Source organism: Leuresthes tenuis, unplaced genomic scaffold (genome assembly GCF_036924035.1).
Source record: "Leuresthes tenuis unplaced genomic scaffold, fLeuTen1.0.hap1 SCAF_18, whole genome shotgun sequence".
In the NCBI taxonomy this organism is placed as follows: domain Eukaryota; kingdom Metazoa; phylum Chordata; class Actinopteri; order Atheriniformes; family Atherinopsidae; genus Leuresthes; species Leuresthes tenuis.
The window spans coordinates 17,420,684-17,440,539 of NW_027325372.1; positions in this window are offsets into that span (position 1 = coordinate 17,420,684).

Here is a 19,856-nt window from a genome sequence, read left to right on the forward strand (position 1 = left end):
GCACGTTTCTACAATGTCCAAACCCTTTAATTTGATCATATGCAGATACCTACCAACTGTATCAGCTACCCAACTGTATACATATTAGTAAAATAACCTCTTTATTAAGACTGATTTTACATTTTCCATGTCATTGTATGATAAAATGTTTGGTTGAAAGCTGTTTGTTTTTGCACATCTTACACTTCTTTCATCATCTAATAATGTTTTAACCAGAAAAAGTTTTAGTCAGATTAATATTTAAATCAATTAATTAATATTTTACAATAGTTTCCAGGCTTGAAAAACAATAAACAGGGTTACAGATGCATGAATCAGTTCACATGAAAAGAAAAAAATTAAATGTAGAATAATTCTGTCTTCTATAGAAAAGAAGAGTTCATCCAGGCTCACCAGTCAAAGCATCTACAGCCACATATTTTCCTCCTAGTCACTTAAAGCTTCTTTAAAATAATTTATTTAAACCAGCTTTGCCATTCAGCTCATTTTCCATCTGACACCAGGAAGAGAGAACAGACAGACTGAATGACATCTTATACATATGGGGTGTTTAGGCCAATAGGAGTAAATCCTGGGAACAGAGAGTAATATGGCATGCTTTGTTGAAGGATGTAGATCTGTAGGTAAGCTGTAGTAGAGCTCTGAACCACTGGCATGTTTAAGTATATAGGAGGACAAGGTATAGCACTCCCGTGTTAGCATGCAGAGAACAGCAGAGAGAGATTTAAAATGATTGTTATACCTCCGCTCTTTGGTTTTCTTTGTGTGTATAAGGTTATTATAATCCACCGCAGACACGCTTATTTGGATTATTCTATTGCATGAACTAATGTTTATTTTTCATCACTAAATATAATCTCTAAATGCATTCGATGATGCGTTTGCAGTCTCACTTCCTTCTAAAATTTGAAACAGTGACAAATGTTGAGTGTCTGCTGCTCCCAAAACTAGTCATTTTAGCGCTGCATCCTGTTCAAACCGATTGACAGCGCTGAGCTGTTTGGAACTTTTGAGGGCTACATGAGCCACGTGTTAGTTAGTTCAAAGAGTGTCGTAACTCTCTTTCCATCAGGCTCTGGTTGGGACCAGTCTTGGCTTGTGAAATCCCATCACAATATGGTCCTCAGTTTGAGCAGACAGTTAATTTACCTCAGACAAAGAATTCCATGCTGTCGTTCTGATTTCACAGAAATGCACCAAAGCAAATTTAGCCTGGAAACTCTGGCCATCTTTCATTTTCAGGGGGAATTATCAAAAGGCTTAGACCAAAATCCGTCTGGGAGAAAGTTGATGAACCTACAACTAATCATGGCAACGAATTATGGGATGCAAAACAGAGAGACAGAAACATGAAAGCAGAAAACTTGTCCACGTCAGCAGCAGTCATCTTAACAAAAAGGACCCAATGATATCCCCTTGTTCCATCATTGTATCAAACCAATCTAATTTTAGATGAGTGACTGACTGGCTTGGTTGAATTAAACCTGAGTGAAAGTTAATGGAAAGGGACCAGGTATGTTTTGTATGAGCAAATGAAACATGAATGCTGAGATTTGTCTTGATCCCAGGCTCGGGTATTCCTACAACGTGGAAGAGATAAAGTAAAATTGTCTGTTTGAGCATGCAAACATTCCCCTCACATTTTTATCCACAAATGCTTTTGGAAATATCAGCAATTAGCCTGTTTATAGCAGTGTCATTTCTCTGATATTATCATCTAGGTAAATGTCAGAGGGATGGAAACCAAAGCAAAAAAAGCCCAAAAGCAGACTGTGTTTCGGTGACTCCACAATGTACACAGTAGAAAAGGATGGTGGAGGAATGAAAAGATGTGTTTTGAAAGTCCAGGACCTGGCATTTGAAAAAGAGGGAAGGGGTAGAAGGTCAATGAAACAGCTAATTGTGCAAGTTTGAAGAAAATAATTATAGGTATTGGGACAGAATTAGATAACCACTTTAAAAAAAAAAAAGAAACCAATACAGTACTATAACTTCTCCAGGAGGAAAGGGAACGACTGTGATTTTTACCACAGGATCATGGCTACCATTCTTTGGGAGAGTCTGAGGAAACTGAAATACTACAAGGTGGTTCAGATAAAATTGTCAGAGGAACTCGGTTTACAAAAAAGAATACTTTTAACAAATTGTCTGTCCGTGAGTCCGCTGGAGAATTTAATCTCTTATCAAATTTTTCAGATTTTCTTTCTCTTTATTTATTCATCTGTTTTTATTCTTTTTTTAAATTTTTTTTTTAGATTAACATAAAGTTGTGTCCAATCTGAATTCATATTTGCAAATGTTTGAGAGAAGTAGGCTTACCAGCATCTAATAGAATAGAAATGAACAGTTAAGTCCTCTCCAGGGCAGTCGTTAATGATCAAAATGCCAACAAAAATATTTGGAGCTCAGGTATATGCTTTTTTTGTATGCTGGATGTCATAACTGGCTAAATCAGTTATCAGCTGATCCCAACTTAAAAATCAACTTTGTGCCAAATGTGTGTGTTCACCATTTTGTTGTGGCTTGTATTAACTTTTAGTTCAGTTGTTCAGCAAAGATTATCAATGAAACATTTTGCTTTAAGGACTTTACAGTCAGGGGGGATCTTTGCCGTATTAAACTACAAAAATTCTGCTATCTCTCTCGAGCCATTTACACTGTTTTATTCGTGAAGCTCGTGTCCATGTGGACACAGGGATTCGTTTTATAGTTTATGCCTGTCCTCTTGAGATAATCTGACATGGAAACAGAACAGGTACGGTATCTTTTATCATGCCCTCTGTGAACAAATCCAGGGAATGTAGAGCTTTCTGTATGGCTGAAATTTGGCTCTGCAGAGAATTACAACAATGTTTATTTTTCCTGGGGAGATGACGTGCGTCACACTTGCCAGTGTGTCTTAATCAAAATGTTGTTGTAAGAGGGCAGGCGGAGGCTCATGCAAACACTCAGCACTGTTACAGAAATCTGTGTCTATGGGGCATACACCACAAATAAAGCAGCCTGTTAGTTTATGTTATTGTCAGGTTATTACAGACAACTTTACATTTAAATGTTTTAAATGTTATACAGCATTGTTTTTCAACCTCTTTTAAAACCAATTTTTGCAAAGCAGGAATTACCTTATGAACCAAGAAGTAATTAGACAGATAAGGAAGAGCAGTCCTTGACTCTATCATTAGATGTGAGTTTTTCTTTTGAAAACTTTATACACGCCGCCGACACTTCCCAAAGAGGACTGAGTCAACTTTACGCAAGTGAGTGTAAGATCTTTGAGTAATAGACTGCTCAACGTGTTCTACCAGTCAGTAGGCAGCACACTGCTCTCTGTAGCACTGAGCTTCGGACAAATATCAAGACAGAAACTGCAAGAAAGATTAATAATCCTGGCTGTCTTGTTGGGACTGGATACCCCTGAGGCAGTAGCAGAAGGGGAAGATGAGAACTGAAGTGAGCTCCATTTTGGGCAGGATCTCCCAATAACTGCCTGTGTTTTGAGGAGGTGGGAGGCTGAAGACGGCCCCGAGGTGTTAACATTGAATGCTTCAGGCTGTTCTTTGTGGAACAGCCATTACACTGTGCTATGCTTCGTATTAAAATGGCCACAGTTTTTTAAGTCCGCCTCCTGGCAAGCTAAGAGTGCTAGACTGCACAAGAGTGCAATCATCACTGCTGTCAAAAAATCTCAGCAGGATTTTACGTATCTGCTCTTGAGTCATCGGTCCTGACGTGCCCTCTATTCCTTTATGGAAATAAACTGAAGTGCCAGACTCATGCTAAAATGTCTTTTTACTTGTGCAATTTATGCCACTCTGTAGAGCTCTTTTTATTTTTAATGCACATTTTCACACAATTAACCTTTAAGCATGCAGTGAAACTTCCTGCTTCTGTTTCAGTTTAAATAGTTATTTCAGTTTAAATAACACTGAAATTTTGGGGTTGATCTGAGCTGATCTAAGCTACCGTCAGCGCTGGGGTAAGTTTGTTAAAGTTGTATAATATACTGATTCAATTCTTTCCAATGTGGTCCAAAGGAGCTCACATGTATGTATGTGCTGTACTCACAGTGGAGGGAGGGCACATGGTGTCCAAGTTTGGTTCCATTTGTGAGGTGATCAAAAATCCAAGAATTAGCTAGTTTTTGCAGCTATAGACCTGGACATTGGGTGCATTCTCAAACTGCCAGATATAAATCCTGGCATTACTCTTGTTGAGGAGGACGAAAGGAGTAGCAGCTAAGAATGTATTGAGGTGGTTGGTCGAAACAGGAGTCAGTGGAGTTTAAGCTAATTTGGAAGCTGCACCTGTATAAGGCTGGTTTACAGGTCTGCTTCAGACTGAGCAAAGGGTGCAATTTGACAGCATGTTGGGGAGAAACATTGAGATCACAAAAGTAAGAACCATCCTCTGGCAGTCCATGATTTTATAGAACGTCTAATGATATGTCTGAGGTGGGTGATTTGTTTTGATCTGCCAGACTCCCTTCAACTGAAAACCTTAACATGTCATCAGAGAGCTCTGAACCCAAGTTGAACTTGGTCTTAATCTAGTGCAGAACGCACGCATATCCAACATTTTCTTCTTCTGTTTTTCCAGAGGAAGTCCTTAATGATCATTAAATGTTTCTTCAGTGATTGGTTTGACATTGCCTGCTTTTTTTGTCGCATCTTCTGCTATGAGTAGCATAAACGAAACACACTTATTACTACACAAAATTATCAAATTATTGGATTAATTTGGAATGGCTTCAAGACACAGGACAGAGCTGCAGTTCAGAATCAATTCAATTCAATTCAATTCAGTTTTATTTATATAGAGTCAAATTACAACAACTGTCATCTCAAGGCACTTATATAATATAGTCCAATTCAAGCCAATTGGAATTAAATTCATTGTAATCATAATCCAATTAATTAATTTCAAAATAATCCAAGTCATTCATATAGAGCCAATTCAAAAACAATATCCTAGCTAAGGAAACCAACAGACTGCACCGAAACTTGTCTTCAGTCCAATCTCCCGTCCTGAGTATGCCTGAGGAAACTGTGGAAAGAAACAATTCCCTTTTAACAGTAAGAAACCTCTGGCAGAACCAGACTCAGGAAGGGTGGCCAGCTGCCTCGACCAGCTGGGGTTTGAGAAGACAGAAAAGAGGGGGAAAAAACACCACCAACAGGGAAACACAAGTTAATAACCACAATAATGTCACATGTACATAATATCATTTGAGAAATTAAACAGGGGGAAAAAGAGAGTAAAGCGAAGAAAGGTGTGACAGATGAGGTCCCCCAGCAGTCTAAGCCTATAGCAGCTTAACTATGGGATGTTTGAGGATTACCTGAGCCATCCCTACCTATAAGATTTATCAAAAAGGAAGGATTTAAGCCTAATCTTAAAAGTGGAAAGGGCGTCTGCTTCCTGGACATTTACTGGCAGCTTATTCCAGAAGAGAGGGGCCTGATAACTGAAGGCTCTGCCTTCCATTCTACTTTTAGAAAGTCTAGGAACCACAAGTAAACCTGCAGCTTGGGAGCGAAGTGTTTATGTTTATGTTTATGTTTATGTATTTAGCAGACGCTTTTATCCAAAGCGACTTACAAATCAAGATATAACAAGCTGTACAAAAAGCTAACAATAAACTACATAGAAGAAACCCACTAGTCCGACTCTGTCAGAGGTGACAGAGTAGAGATAGGCATAGAAGGAAGTGCAGAAAGATAAAGTGCAAAGACAGAGGGGGTAGGGAAGTACAAGGTAAGTGCTAGGATAGGAGATGCTCTCTGAAGAGCTGGGTTTTCAAGAGCTTCTTGAAGATAGACAGGTAGTGCTGGTAGTGCTCGGTAGGTCATTCCACCATCGTGGGACGACACATGAAAAGAGTTTGGTTTGTCTTAGGCGTGGTGTAGGCACTGCTAGACGGCAATCCTGGGACGAACGGAGGGACCGAGTTGTGACATAAGCCTTTGCAAGAGCATTCAAGTAGATGGGAGCCGTTCCATAAAGCACTTTGTAGGCTAACATCAGTGACTTGAATTTGATGCGGGCGGCTAAGGGCAGCCAGTGGAGTTCAATGAACAGAGGGGGGACGTGTTCTTTTAGGCTGACCGAAGACCAGACGCGCCGCCGCGTTCTGGACCATCTGCAGAGGTTTCACAGCACAGGCTGGGAGACCAGTTGGGAGAGCATTGCAGTAGTCAAGGCAGGAGATGACCATGGCCTGCACCAGGAGTTGGGTGGCATGTTGGGTTAGGTATGGTCTGATCTTTCTTATGTTTAGTAATGCAAAGCGGCATGAACGAGCAACCGAGGTAACGTGTTCTTTGAAGGTTAGTTGGTCATCAATCATGACACCCAAGTTTCTAGCAACCTTTGATGGAGCAAGAGATAAGGATTCAGTTTGGATGCAGATGCAGTGGTGTATGGTTGGTTTGGCTGGGAAGACCAGCAGTTCAGTTTTTGGGAGGAAACTCTGTGTGCTCTGTTAGGAAAATATCTTACAATGAGATCTTTAAGATATGATGGAGCTCGGTCATTAAGAGCTTTATATGTGAGGAGAAGAATCTTAAATTCTATTCTGAATTTAACAGGGAGCCAATGAAAGAGCTAAAACTGGAGAAACATGATCTCTCCTGTTAGTTCTCATCAGAACTCTGGCTACAGCATTTTGGATCAGCTGTAGGCTTTTCAGAGAATATGTGGGACAGCCCAATAATAAAGAATTACAGTAGTCCAATCTTGAAGTAACAAATACATGATCTAGTTTCTCTGTATCACCCTGAGACAGGATGTTCCTGATTTTGGCAATATTACGAAGGTGAAAGAAGGCAGTCCTAGAAATCAGTTTTATATGTGCGTTAAATGATAAATTCTGGTAAGAAATAACTCCAAGGTTCCTCACTATAGAACTAGAAGCCAAGGAAATACCATCTAGAGTAACTATACAACTAGACAACTAGGTCCAAAGGCAACAACTTCAGTTTTGTCTGAATTTAGAAGCAGATCGTTCTGAGTCATCCAGGTCTTTATGTCTTTAATGCATGCTTGTAGTCTGACCAACCTATTGGTTTCATCTGGTTTCATAGATAAATACAGCTGAGTATGATTAGCATAGCAATGGAAATCTATGCCATGCTGTCTAATAATGTTGCCTACTGGAAGCATGTATAAAGTAAAAAGAATCGGTCCAAGCACAGAACCCTGAGGAACTCCATGACTTACTCTGGTGTGTGAGGAAGATTCTTCATTTACAAGAACAAACGGGAATCTATCAGATAAATATTATGACTTAAACCAGTCTAATGCAGTTCCTTTAATCCCAATAACATGTTGAAGTCTCTGTAATAGAATGCTGTGATCGACTGTATCAAATGTAGCACTGAGATCCAACAGGACAAGCACAGAAACAAGTCCGCTATCAGAGGCTAAGAGGAGATCCTTTGTAACTTTCACTGGTGCTGTTTCTATGCTGTGATGCACTCTGAATCCTGTCTGAAACTCTTCAAACAGATCATTTTTGTGTAAATGATCAGAAAGTTGAGCTGCATCTATTCAAAAAAAGGGATATGGGTTGATAATTAGCCAAAACCTCTGAATCAAGAGTAGGTTTTTTAAGTAAAGGTTTCATTACAGCAACCTTAAAATTATGTGGTGCAAACAAAGACAGATTGATCAAATCCAATATGGAAGTGTCACTTAAGGGGAAAACCTCCTTTAACAGTCTGGTTGGATAGGGTCTAAAATACAAGTTGATTTAGAAGAGACTATTGCTATCGTTAGCTCAGAGAGATCAACTGGGCATAAGCCGTCTAAATACAAATCAGGTTCTAACGATACTTCTAAAGCTGCTGTACTTGATGATACATCAGTGATAATAGTGGGAAGGATTCCATTAATCTCCTCTCTGATAGAAACAATTTTATTGAGCCCGGACTCTTATTGAGCTCGGACTCTTTGTCCGCCTGGCTACAGTGCTGAAAAATAACCTGGGATTATTCTTATTCTCTTCTATCAATGATGAATAATAAGCAGTTCTAGCTTTACGAAGGGCTTTCTTATATGTTATTAAACTATCTTTCCAGACTAATTGAGGCTCTTCTAAATTAGAGGAACGCCATTCTTTCTCCCCCTTTCTTGCAGTCTCCTTTAAAGCACGCAGCTGTGAATTATACCAAGGAGCCAACCTCTTCTGACTGATTACCTTCCTTTTCAGAGGGGTAACTTTGTCCAGTGTTGTATGCATTGAAACTATAGTGCTGTCAGCAAGAGAGTCAAGTATTGCTGGAGTAAAATTTAGGTAGCTGTCCTCTGTCATATCTGCACACGGCAGTGAATAAAAGGTTGAAATTGACTCTTTAAAACTGGTTACAACATTCTCTGACGGACACCTTCTATATGTAATCTTCTTCTCAGAAGCTATATAGTCAAGTAATGTAAATTCAAAAGTTATCAAAAAATGGTCAGACAAGACAGGGTTATGAGGGGACACTGTCAACTGTCCACTCTCAATGCCATAAGTCAGCACAAGGTCAAGGGTATGATCAAGTCAGTGAGTAGGTCTGTGAACACTTTGAGAAAATCCAATAGAGTCTAATATAGAATTAAAGTTAATATTTAGGCTGTCATTTTCAACATCTACATGAATATTAAAGTCACCCCCTACAATGACTTTATCTGTACTCAGCACTAACTGGGATAAAACCTCTGAGTATTCAGACATACACTCAGAATAAGGGCCAGGTGGATGAAACACAGCAACAAGTAGAAGAGGTTTTTGTGATTTCCACTTTGGGTGGGAAAAACTGAGAAATTCAAAGGAGTTAAAACTAATCTTCAGCAAACCACATTTAATAGTTTTTGTACAGTTAAAGTTTTTGTTTTAATTTTTTTTTTGGAACTAGAGGATTTTCTCCTTTTGTGTTTATTGATTGGGGGGTAGCAGCAGGTGGGAAGCCACAGAGAAGTGTGTAAGACTACAACTCTGCATCCTGGTCTCAACCCTGGGTTGCCATGTTTTTGGATGACTAATAAATTTGTCCATATTTCTAGAAATGAGAGCCGCTCCTTCCAAAGTGGGATGGATGCCATCTCTCCTCATCAGACCAGGTTTTCTCCAGAAAGATTGACGATTATCTATGTAGCCCACTTTGTTTGCTGGACACCATCAAGCTGCATGTTTCCATCATATTTTTATCGCTTGATCTCGTTTAATGTTGACTTCAAAAGTTTACATAAAGAAACAACTGTTCCTGTGGTGCAAATTAAAGAGAACAAATTCTGTATGCTTTTGTGGATATTATACCTGAAATGACTAAGTTAGAGAGATGGAAGTGCTACACCAATCAGAAATGTTCAGTATTGCAAGCCCCGCTACAAAGGTTCAGATCATTTTCCAGAGTACTACCTCCCTAACTTAAAAAGTCCAGTTTGGGAGCTGAAATGTACCCCCTGGAACTTTTTTCAATCCTTTGATCTGTTGTTGAAAAGACCCTGCTTCCCTGGAAAAGGTTGGTAAAAGTTTTTTTTTTTTGGTTATTTTACCAAATAGCTTTTAAGAAAAATGTTTTTTTCATGTGAGCTGGATAAGCTGTGGAACTCGTATTTTGATTCATTAATATGACAAAAAAGTAGGGCTTTAGGAAGACATTTTATTACACATTGCTGCCTGAAAATATCACTCTGTATAAGTAACAGCAACTGGCTCTTTGTCAACTTTCCAGTTGAAAGAAAACATTTCAGTTTTCTGGGCCCAATTCCCATTTATGTGACAAATGAGTGATAGTAATGATTTGGCGAACCCGAGGAATTGCCTAAAACAATATATTGGGGTCAAAAGCACAAGCTTTAATGCAGGTTTCAGTCTTCAAACTCGAATCACATCAAAATTCGAGTGAAAGTGAAGTGATATTTGTTTCGTGGAAGAGTTTTTGTTCATATGAGTCAAGTTGTTTTAAATACTGTACAATATTTTAGAGAAGTGGTCCCCACTTTTTTGAAGTTTTGAATGAATAAAATGCTCTGCTTTTGGAAAGTGGTTACTTTTCAGTGAACTACTTTTCAATGGTTGGCATTTTATATACAAAGGTTCAGTAATATACTGCTAATATACTGAATATGTAAAATTGGTATATTAATATTATCTGCACAAAGTATAGTTCCATCCCTCACAACAGTGATGTATGAGCTGTACAGAGGTTTTTTTGTTGTCTGTTTGTTTATGCATGAGTGATGACGGGGTTGCTCATGAGGCAGGCGCTCTGGCACCATGACAGAATGAGGTCGCCCCGCTGCTGAATGACATCCTCACCATGTCAGCCTCCTTCTCGCGCGTGCACACACAATCCCACATTTACAACCACACACACACCTCGCCATGTCCCTGAATAAGTCAGCTAGGCTAATGCTGATGCCATTGGCTGTGAAACGCTGCCCAACTCTTAAAGAAACTCTGAAGAGAGAGGGAATGTGGTGGCCATCCAAAATGGTGACATAATAATACACAAGTCCGAGCTGAATCACAGTAACAAAACAAAACAAAACAAAAAAATTCCAGATGGGTTTTTTTGCTTCTTTACAAATCTCAACAAATGATGTGCAATGTGAGAGAGATTCTTTTTGGAATAAAAGACACATACAGCAAGAAAAGGTCTCATTTCCCACTACATTTAGTGCACTGTAGCTTGTGCTGTATCGTGATAATGATCAGAACAAGCAGGATGAGGCACCAAATTCAAGGCAGTCATTAGATACACTTACAAAAAAGCCAAAACATTTCTATGTCAAAAGCACTTTTTGTGGATTGATCACTGAACTGATATGCACAAATATCCATGTGTGTTGATGAGATGGCAGCGTTCCATTAGATCAGTATCTACATTAATTTGCTTATGGCCTTTGTCAATCTGCATTCTAGTCATGCTTGTGTGCTCTTGTGGACTTTTGAAATGTCACCAGCCATGGCCAATTATAATAAAGATAATGACAATTTTAAAGCCAGGATTGAGCACCCTCGAGGATACCCTATATCCACTGTGTGTGAGATTAATTGTTTATCTGTTCATACCAGACTCCCAGATAGTGATTGAATGGTACGGGTACAGCAGAAGAAGATGAGTAGGAGGGATATTGTTCTGTAATTGTTTGTTGCAGCTAGGGTTGACTCGTTACGGCTAATAAAATCTGATACATGGGTCAAATGAAAATGACCCAAACTTTTAGAATAACCCAACCCTTATTTATTGATTTATTTCTTTGCTTCAGTGATTTTCATGGTGCTTAATAAGACATTATATCCATTCATGTAAAAACAACAGTTATGTTTAAAATGGAGTGACAACACCTCACCTGTGATTAACATTATTAAAGCCGTTTAATCATTGTTAAACAGGGTCGGTATAATTTTCACGTTTACAAGTTGGTCTTCAAAGTCAAAGCACTTCAGAAAAGCAAAAAAAATAAATTCTCAACGGTTGGGGTGAATAAAGTGATGAGCTTGGAAGTGCTGAGAAAGTTTGAGAGCGACAGATGCAGAGCGTCATCTGTAAATATGTCTGCCTGCACACAGCACTCAGGTGCTGCGGAGCTGAGCTGCTGACCAGATCACTCTGAGCAGCATGCGTGGGGTAGATTACTACACACGGGGCATTGAACACAATAGATCTGTGCATATTTCTCACTCATATCACAACATAGTGCGATTTATTTTTAAGCAGTTGTGTGATGTGCGAGAATATCCTCTTGAAGTATCATAAGGTGTTCTCAAAATAAATTTTTATCAAGACATAGGCTACTTTTTACATTAGGATATGAGATTTGCACTTCCTTGCTCTTATACTATTATTTTTGTGCTGCTCTGCCCTTTTCCTGTGTGTTGTGCTTTTATCTCTGAGATTGAGCCAAGTTCTGCTGACTTAAACATTTAGCGGCTGATCTCACGAAAACGTCAAACGGGGTAAAAGGAGAACTTTGCTGTTGTACTTTTTGGTGCCTTTCATTTTCGTGTGTATGTGCGCATGTTGGTGCGTATGCCTCAAAGCTTGATGTTCCCTTTAGGTCGCCCTCTATCTGTTTTTTCGCCTATGTAGCTCTGCAGAACGGAGTTGTGCTGAGATTATTTTTACTTGTAGTATCTCTGCACTTCTACACACTGTCAGAGTAGCGCATTGACCTTATCTTCAACAGATACCTCTCTGCATATGAACTTGGCATCGGGCATGCTATTGAAGGATAACGATACGGATTCTGGCAAGGAGGAGGCTGTTGAGTGGGAGTGGAGGAGGGAAGAAAAAAGGAAGGGATTACGATACCTTAACAGTTGATGAGACCAGAAACCGTTGGGGAAAAGTCCCCTATAATTTAATAACATTATTCTTGGCCATTGTCTCATGGGTTTCATATTCCATTACAAAGATAGGGTACTGTACAGAATAGCAATATGCAGAATATAAGATGAATGAAGTCTAATTAAATGTTTTTTTCTGTTTTTTAACTTTTAGATATCCATTAAAAAAAAGCTCAGATTTCTAATCCTCAGAATGAGCAGCTTAATAAATCATTATCATTGATAATTTAGAAAAAAATATTTTTCTTCCAAAATCACACATTTCATGTTCTAACAATTAGCCAGTAGTCCGGACTTATTGTTTCATGGCTTTCATCTGTGGCACCCACTTCACCTGTTTCCAGAAGAGTCCCTGCTCCTACTTATTGAAAAGAGTAATTCCCTAGTGAATTTAAGCGTCCCACTGGGAGGAGGCCTATGGGGCAGCGCACCGAGGACCTGCTGGAAAGGGTATATCTCTCTTTTGACTTGAGACCGACTTGGTGTGCGCTCGGAAGAGCTGGAGGTAGTGGTTGGGGAGAAGGAGGTCTAGGAATCTTTCCTGAGCGTGTTGCCCTCGGGACCAGGATAAGCGTCAGAAAATAGACTGATGGATGGATATGCATATGAAGATATGGAGATTAAGGTTTCTAAATATACAGATAGAGGTTTCTTACTTATGTTTCATCTGTCATTTCCTCTATAACTATAATCTGCATAAACTGTTTTTAATTTTCCTCAAATCGGCACAAACTGATTTTGCTCACTATATTTACCATTACTTGAGCTGCTACCCTTACTTGAAAACCCCACAATGCTCAGCTTGTCATCTCCTGTAGCTTAAGTGAATATAGTGCCAGAACAACACAGGTGTAGGCCATTGTTATATAACATAGCCAAACAGAACTAGAAGGCGTAGACCAGCAAAGTGCAATGCAGCACGACATTACTGATAAGAGTGGCCTTAATATAAAAGTCGTCATCTCCAGTCGTTGGGACATTTCTCTCACAATCTTTACACTTTAGCCAACAACTTAGTTTTTTGACATTTATTAGCAGAGGAGGAGAGGCTCTGGGAAAGAGTCTCGCTGTTCTGCTGGAGAACAGAAAACATTGCAGGGTTTTTACTAGGGGTCCAAACATCTTGATTCCTTATTACACTAGACATTTACTGAGGTCATTTGGAGCCTCTGCCTTTTTCTGTTTTGTTTTACCAGCAATTTCACACATTTTGGTTAACCAAGTTCCACATGGACGAATAAGAAATTATTTGTTTTTATAGTTGAAATTAAATTTTTTATATTACTAAGTAGATTGGTGACCCGTCCATGGGGTGCCCTGCATGTCCCTCAATGGCTGCTTGGATGAACTCTAGCCACCCTGAATTAGATTCAGCGGGCATAGAAAAGTGATAGATAGATATATGGATGGATGGATGGATGGATGGATGGATGGATGGATGGATGGATGGATGGATGGATGGATGGATGGATGGATGGATGGATGGATGGATGGATGGATGGATGGATGGATATTACTAAGAGTTGAGTACCAGATGCGTGCTTCTCTAGTGCTGAAGTTGAATTTCAGATCGAGTCTTTCTTTTCAGGCTGGACATTCTCACTTGTAAACTCAAATCTTATATTCAAGTCTGTGACTTCACAACACAACAGCACATTGGTATGCAAAAGTGTGTCTCTTTCTCTGAAAAACAAAGTGTGTCACACAAGGACAAAGATGCACGTGTACCATCAGGTCTAATCGTGGCCTTCTGTTCCAGCTGCTGCCCCAAGGTACGGCCGCCACACTTCTCAGATATTTTAGATAATTGAACAAATTACAAATGCCTTGATGTCATGTTCTGGGGTAAACATGGCTCCTAGCTTTAAGTACTTGCTCCTGCTATGTCTGTTAATAATTGTGAAAAGTTCCTGGTTTTCAGTTCCGTTTTGCTAAGTAGGCATCATTAGTCACCACATAGACCTTCCACAGGCTATGCTTGCTGCTGCTCAGCCAACCAGTAAAAGTGAACTTGAAGAGAGTGTGTGTGTGTGTGTGTGTGTATGTGTGTGTATGTGTTGCACGAGCCTGTGTTGGAGACCTGACTAAGCACAATAGTTGATGTGGAAATTTTTTCTGAACATAACTGTTATTTCCTGATTTAAATCGACTTTTCGTATTACAGGGCCTTGTAAGCCCAAGATATAAGAATGGTAAAGGTCAATCAAAGTTCAGTCTGAGCCCTTAAGCAAATGCACAAAATAAATTAAAAAAAAAAGAAAAAAAAGAAAAGGAAAATCTCTAACGTTTCCACACGTTCACGTTGACATCATTCTGAAGTTTAGCCACCATTGTCCTTTGTAGTTTATTTTGGCAGCGTGCTAACATCTGCTAATTGACAAATAACAGAGAGCAGCTGAAGCTAATGAGAAAACCAATAGTTTTTTTTTTCACCAATTTACATCAGAATACTTGACAGATGATCAATGACAATCCTCTGAGAGCAGTATCCTTTATTGTCCTTTAAATAGATGTTGCCGGCTGAAGCTTAAGACCGAGACAACCAGAGTTTGTGATGTTGGACATAGAGCACACTGCTAACTTGTCTTGACATTTGCAGGCGTGCTTTCAAATTTTTCAAAGTGGTACCGTGGCTAGTTTATTAGCTACTGATACAAGCTGACAGAAAGGTGGTAATGCATCTTTCTGCTGTTAACCTTCTAAGTCTCCATTAGAAGGGCACAATGGAAGGAAATGCAAAAAACTCATCTGTTAGATTATTAGATATTTCTTTGGACACTTTTCACTTATTTGATCAATATTATTGATGAAGACAGAAAATAAAGCTTTATACAAGACTCTTCTCAGCCAGGGACATGCAAAGAGTTAAAAAAGAAATGAATACCATGGGAAAAAAATAGGTAAAAGTAGTTATCAGGTGACAGTCTTTAAACAGTCTGACTGTTTTCTAGAAAAACAAAACAAAACATGCTTTTAAATATTTTGCTATATGTGACTTTATTTCTAAATTGATCTGTAGATCTAACAAAAAAAAGTAACGGTAATCAATATTGAAATAGAGGCAACTGTAGCGACGCTGTACAATGGATTTCACTTTGACACTCAACAAAACACTGAAGCATAAAATAGTAATGGGTGCCATTAGGTATGGGCAGTGGACAAAGGCATTTATCGAACTTTAAAAATTCATGCAGAATCAAGGGGACTCCTCATAGAGTCTACATTATTCAAAGTGTGTCAGAAACCAAGCACAAGTCCAATAAGTACAAAAGGAATTACATAGTTAATACCCTCACCATTACATCTGCTGAATGTTTAAATTAGAAAACCTTTAATTACTTTGGTTGTTCAAAAAGTTTTAGCAACGATGCTGTGTATGTGTGTGTGTGTGTGTGTGTGTGTGTAATTCATAGAGGTAACGGATGAGGACTAATTCCAGGTGCATTTTATACCCAGACTCTGGCCATTTTGTTCCCATACAGCAGCATACCATTAACCCTGGTTGATATTTTCTAGGGAATTACGCAAGCTGAACGTATAAATACAGAGGACCAAGACAGAATACAGAGAGCACAGTGATTGAATTGTAGAGCTAACCTCATTACTGCTGTATGAGTGCCACCAGTTGCCTTCAACTTTGTTTTTACTTAATTGTCCTTTCTGCCTTTCTGCCAATGCTTTTGTTCCAGCGGCTCAGAAGGTCCAGTATTGGCAAACAATCCAATCTAATTGTGGTAGGCAGGTGGCAATTACAAGTTAACGGATCTATTAATCCTTGTACTAGGATTATTGGACATAAAATGTTTGATGCATGATTTTTGAATGATTTTTTTTTCATGCAATAAAATTAATAAATAAAAACACATTTTATATATGCCATATATTCTAAAACACAGAACAGATTATTTCTTACCTATGCAAAAAAAAGCCTCTTCTAACATCACTGATTGGGGTATGTTTAAAGGTGCAGCTACTAACCCTTTTGAAAGCACTGTAAAAAAGTAAAATCAAGGCTGCATGCAGGTATTGAAGCAAACATCTACTATCAAGCCTTGAAGACTGAGTAAACAAAATTACAACTTTTCTAAAATGAATAAAAGAAAATACAACACTTTTCAATTTTCTTTTCCGCTACTTCACTGGTTACAATCTCACACAACAGGTGTAGATAACAGTAGCAACAAGAAAAGCTTTCTAACTGTGCAAATAGTTCTTCCCCAGGCAGAGTTTTAAATTCTTTGGCCCCTAAAGATATTGCATGCTATGTGTGAGGACATTAGGTTTTGCACTAAAGCTCTCAAGCATCACTTTGGGCTCACTCTGTGGATGCAATTATATGATGGTTCCCAATTTCCAATTTCAAGCCTTGGTGTTTTGGTGGCATGTGTCCACAGTTTCTCATGCAAACATCAGTTGCAATAGCAAATTTTATCCTTGCCCACAGTCACAATGCTTGAGGACAGAGGGCATGGGCTTGCTCTTTGATGACACTTTTATGACAGAACTATAAAACAAACATTAGAAAATTCTGCAAAAAGTATAGCTGTTTTCTCTTTTATGGGCATCACAAACTCGACATTAAGAAAAAAGCACACCACAAGCTGTGTGATAAACTTTAAATTGGTACTAACCTTTTCATAGTAGTGTCCTTTCGTAATGCATCTGTTATATTTTGGTAATTAGAGGATGCATATTAGCTAGATTTCAGTAAGAAATAATGACTTGTTCTCTGCGCATACACACTTGATATAAATCTCTCCCTTCTCTTCTCTTCTACTTTCCGAAGATGGAGTGAGTGATCCCCAAGGAAAATCACAGGAGGCCAGAGGGCTGATTGTGCTATTCAATAGAGGCGTTATTACAATCAGTCCATGGCTGGCAAACGCAGACAAATTACTGATAGGAAGTCTCGGAAAGAGGGATAGAACCAAAGAAAAGAACCCAAGGAGATGCTATCAAAGTCCATCACGAAGCCTTCCACCACCATTGAGAACTTTTAATTTGTTCAAACCGTCATGGCTGACTACATTTCGAAACCATTGTTTGTCATCAGAGGAAGTGAAATGCATTTTGATTCCTTATGATAGCCCATACATGAAAGTTGGAAAGTGATTTATGTTTTTTTTCTCAGTCCGTTATCGACTCAATGGTGTATCATAGCAGTTATTTTAGCTTATGTCTACAGAGCTGGACTGTGTGTGTGTGTGTGTGTGTGTGTGTGAGAGAGATCGGAATGGGGAAGAAGTGATGGGAGAAATTGGGCTGTCTGGCAGTATTATAGCAGCTATCAAACCCTGCTGCTGCAGCAGTGCTCATAATCAGAGCAGGGGAGGCAAATTGACTGCTGAATAGATTGTCGAAATGCCCTGTCAAAACTGAATAGAATTCTAGCTGGAGGCTTGTGACATTGCATTTTTTTTTGTGGAAATTATTCTCTAGTAATGGGGTGCCTGACCTTTGACACGGTAGGGATGTGTCATTCTTTTAGGATAATGACCTAGATCCAAGTCAGAATGTGTGCTCATACACAGAGTGACGAAGAGAGAGGAGAGATAGGATGAATTCATTACCTTATTTGACATTAACCCCTATTGCGGTTCCTGATATTAATACAAATTTATTGTAACAACTGAAACCAGGCTCATGGCTCATGGATAACAGTGAGAATTGGGAACAAATTTGCACTGCACCATGAACCTGAGTGATGGCGCCCCCAACAGTGCTCCAAAATTACCTCTCTGCTGCCAAATTAAGGAGCCACATATGTTAATGCTAATACACACAATATGTAGCAAAACGACGACTAATAAAACTTGACATCAGCTCAAATGGTCAAAATGAGCTCAGTGTTGGAAAACTGCTTCCCATCTAAGCTTGGGAAATTTTTTTATCACAGCACGTATTGCTCGTCCACGGGTTCATCCAAATCATGTCAAAGGTTCTTTTACACTCCAACATGTTAATTGAGTGGACATAGTCCGCTTCATCGGGCACTGCGGCATGGTTTCAAACACCTGACTGAGCCGGTTAAGTGTCCTGTCTTTGGATATTGAATTTGGCAGGTGGAAAAAAAATATTAAAAAGCCAAAGTTGAAGTGATTCTGAGTGGCCCTAATTTCCCTGGATGGCAGTTTTGGTTTTCTAGATTGGTGGGCAGTGCTATTTAGACAAGCGAGACTACCTGCCATGGGACATTGTGGGTAACGACGCATTGGCATTGCACCAATTCAAAATAGATCTGACAGCAAGATTACAGAGAGCCATTACTACTTGTCTGGGGGATTTCTGGGATATTTAAGAAAACATGATGGGTGCTCCAAAAGCCACAAAAACAAGAAATTTCACACTTATATAAAAAGGGTTGCACTAAACTCTTGAAAGCATCAAATGTTATCTATCTGAGGTTTATCTATTTATTTATTTTTTAAATTCTGCATTGCATTAATAAGAGGGTTAGGGTTCCTGGGTTAGGGGTAGGTAGGAAGGTATTGAAAATCACTTGTTACAGACCGTACGTTACTTTGGCTGGCAGACAGTAGCGGGGAGAGGATGTGTGTCTTATTGGCATGTCTTTACTGACAATTAATCAATGACATGAAATTTTTAACACTATCTTTGTCCTTTCCATCCATCCATCCATTTTCTGTACCCGCTTAATCCGTCGGTCGGGTCCCAGGGGGCTGCAGCCTATCCCAGCGATCATCGGGTGAGAGGTGGGGTACAACCTGGACTTAGCATTTTGATCCACCGTTACCCCGCCTCTCGTCCGATGACCGCGGGGATAGCCCCCCCCCCCCGTAGCGGGTATAGAAAATGGATGGATGGATGGATCCACTGTTACTAATTTCAGCTTCAACAGGTTGTGACTCCAACTAGAAGTCTGCAATTCCCTGACGGCACCATGGGCAGCAGTGTGTATGAAATAACCATGCAGAAAATACTTTGTAAATTTTGACAGTAATAGCAAATAAAAAACAATACTTTTTTTTTTTCATTCTAGGTTGTTTTGTTGAAAAATGCATGGAAATCTCAAGAAAAGATGTTATCTTGAAAGGCATCAGGAGCAGTGGTAAAAGCAAGGGTGGAGGTATTGCGGTGCTTGTTAACAAAAGATGGTGTTATCCCGGACATGTCACTGCGAAGGTGAGAATCTGTTCCCGGAACACTGAACTGCTAGCTGTGTTATTCTGATAGCAGATTATATATTACCTGCAGTCGCTGCTGACACAGTCTGTCATCAGCTCAGCCGATGCCAGGCTACAGATACAACATCCCAATGCATTCATTGTGATTTCTGGAGATTTCAACCAAGTCTCTCTCAGCTACACGTCTAACCTTTCAACAGTTTGGCAACTGCTCCACCACAGAAAACAAAAGTATTGGATTCAGTCTGTGCTAATGTCAAATATGCGTACAGCTCCTCTACTGTCTGGTTATGCTCATATCCAACTATACACTTATTGCTAAGCAGTAACCTCTCGCTGTGCAAACTTTGAAAAAAATCTTTTCAGGAAGTTGA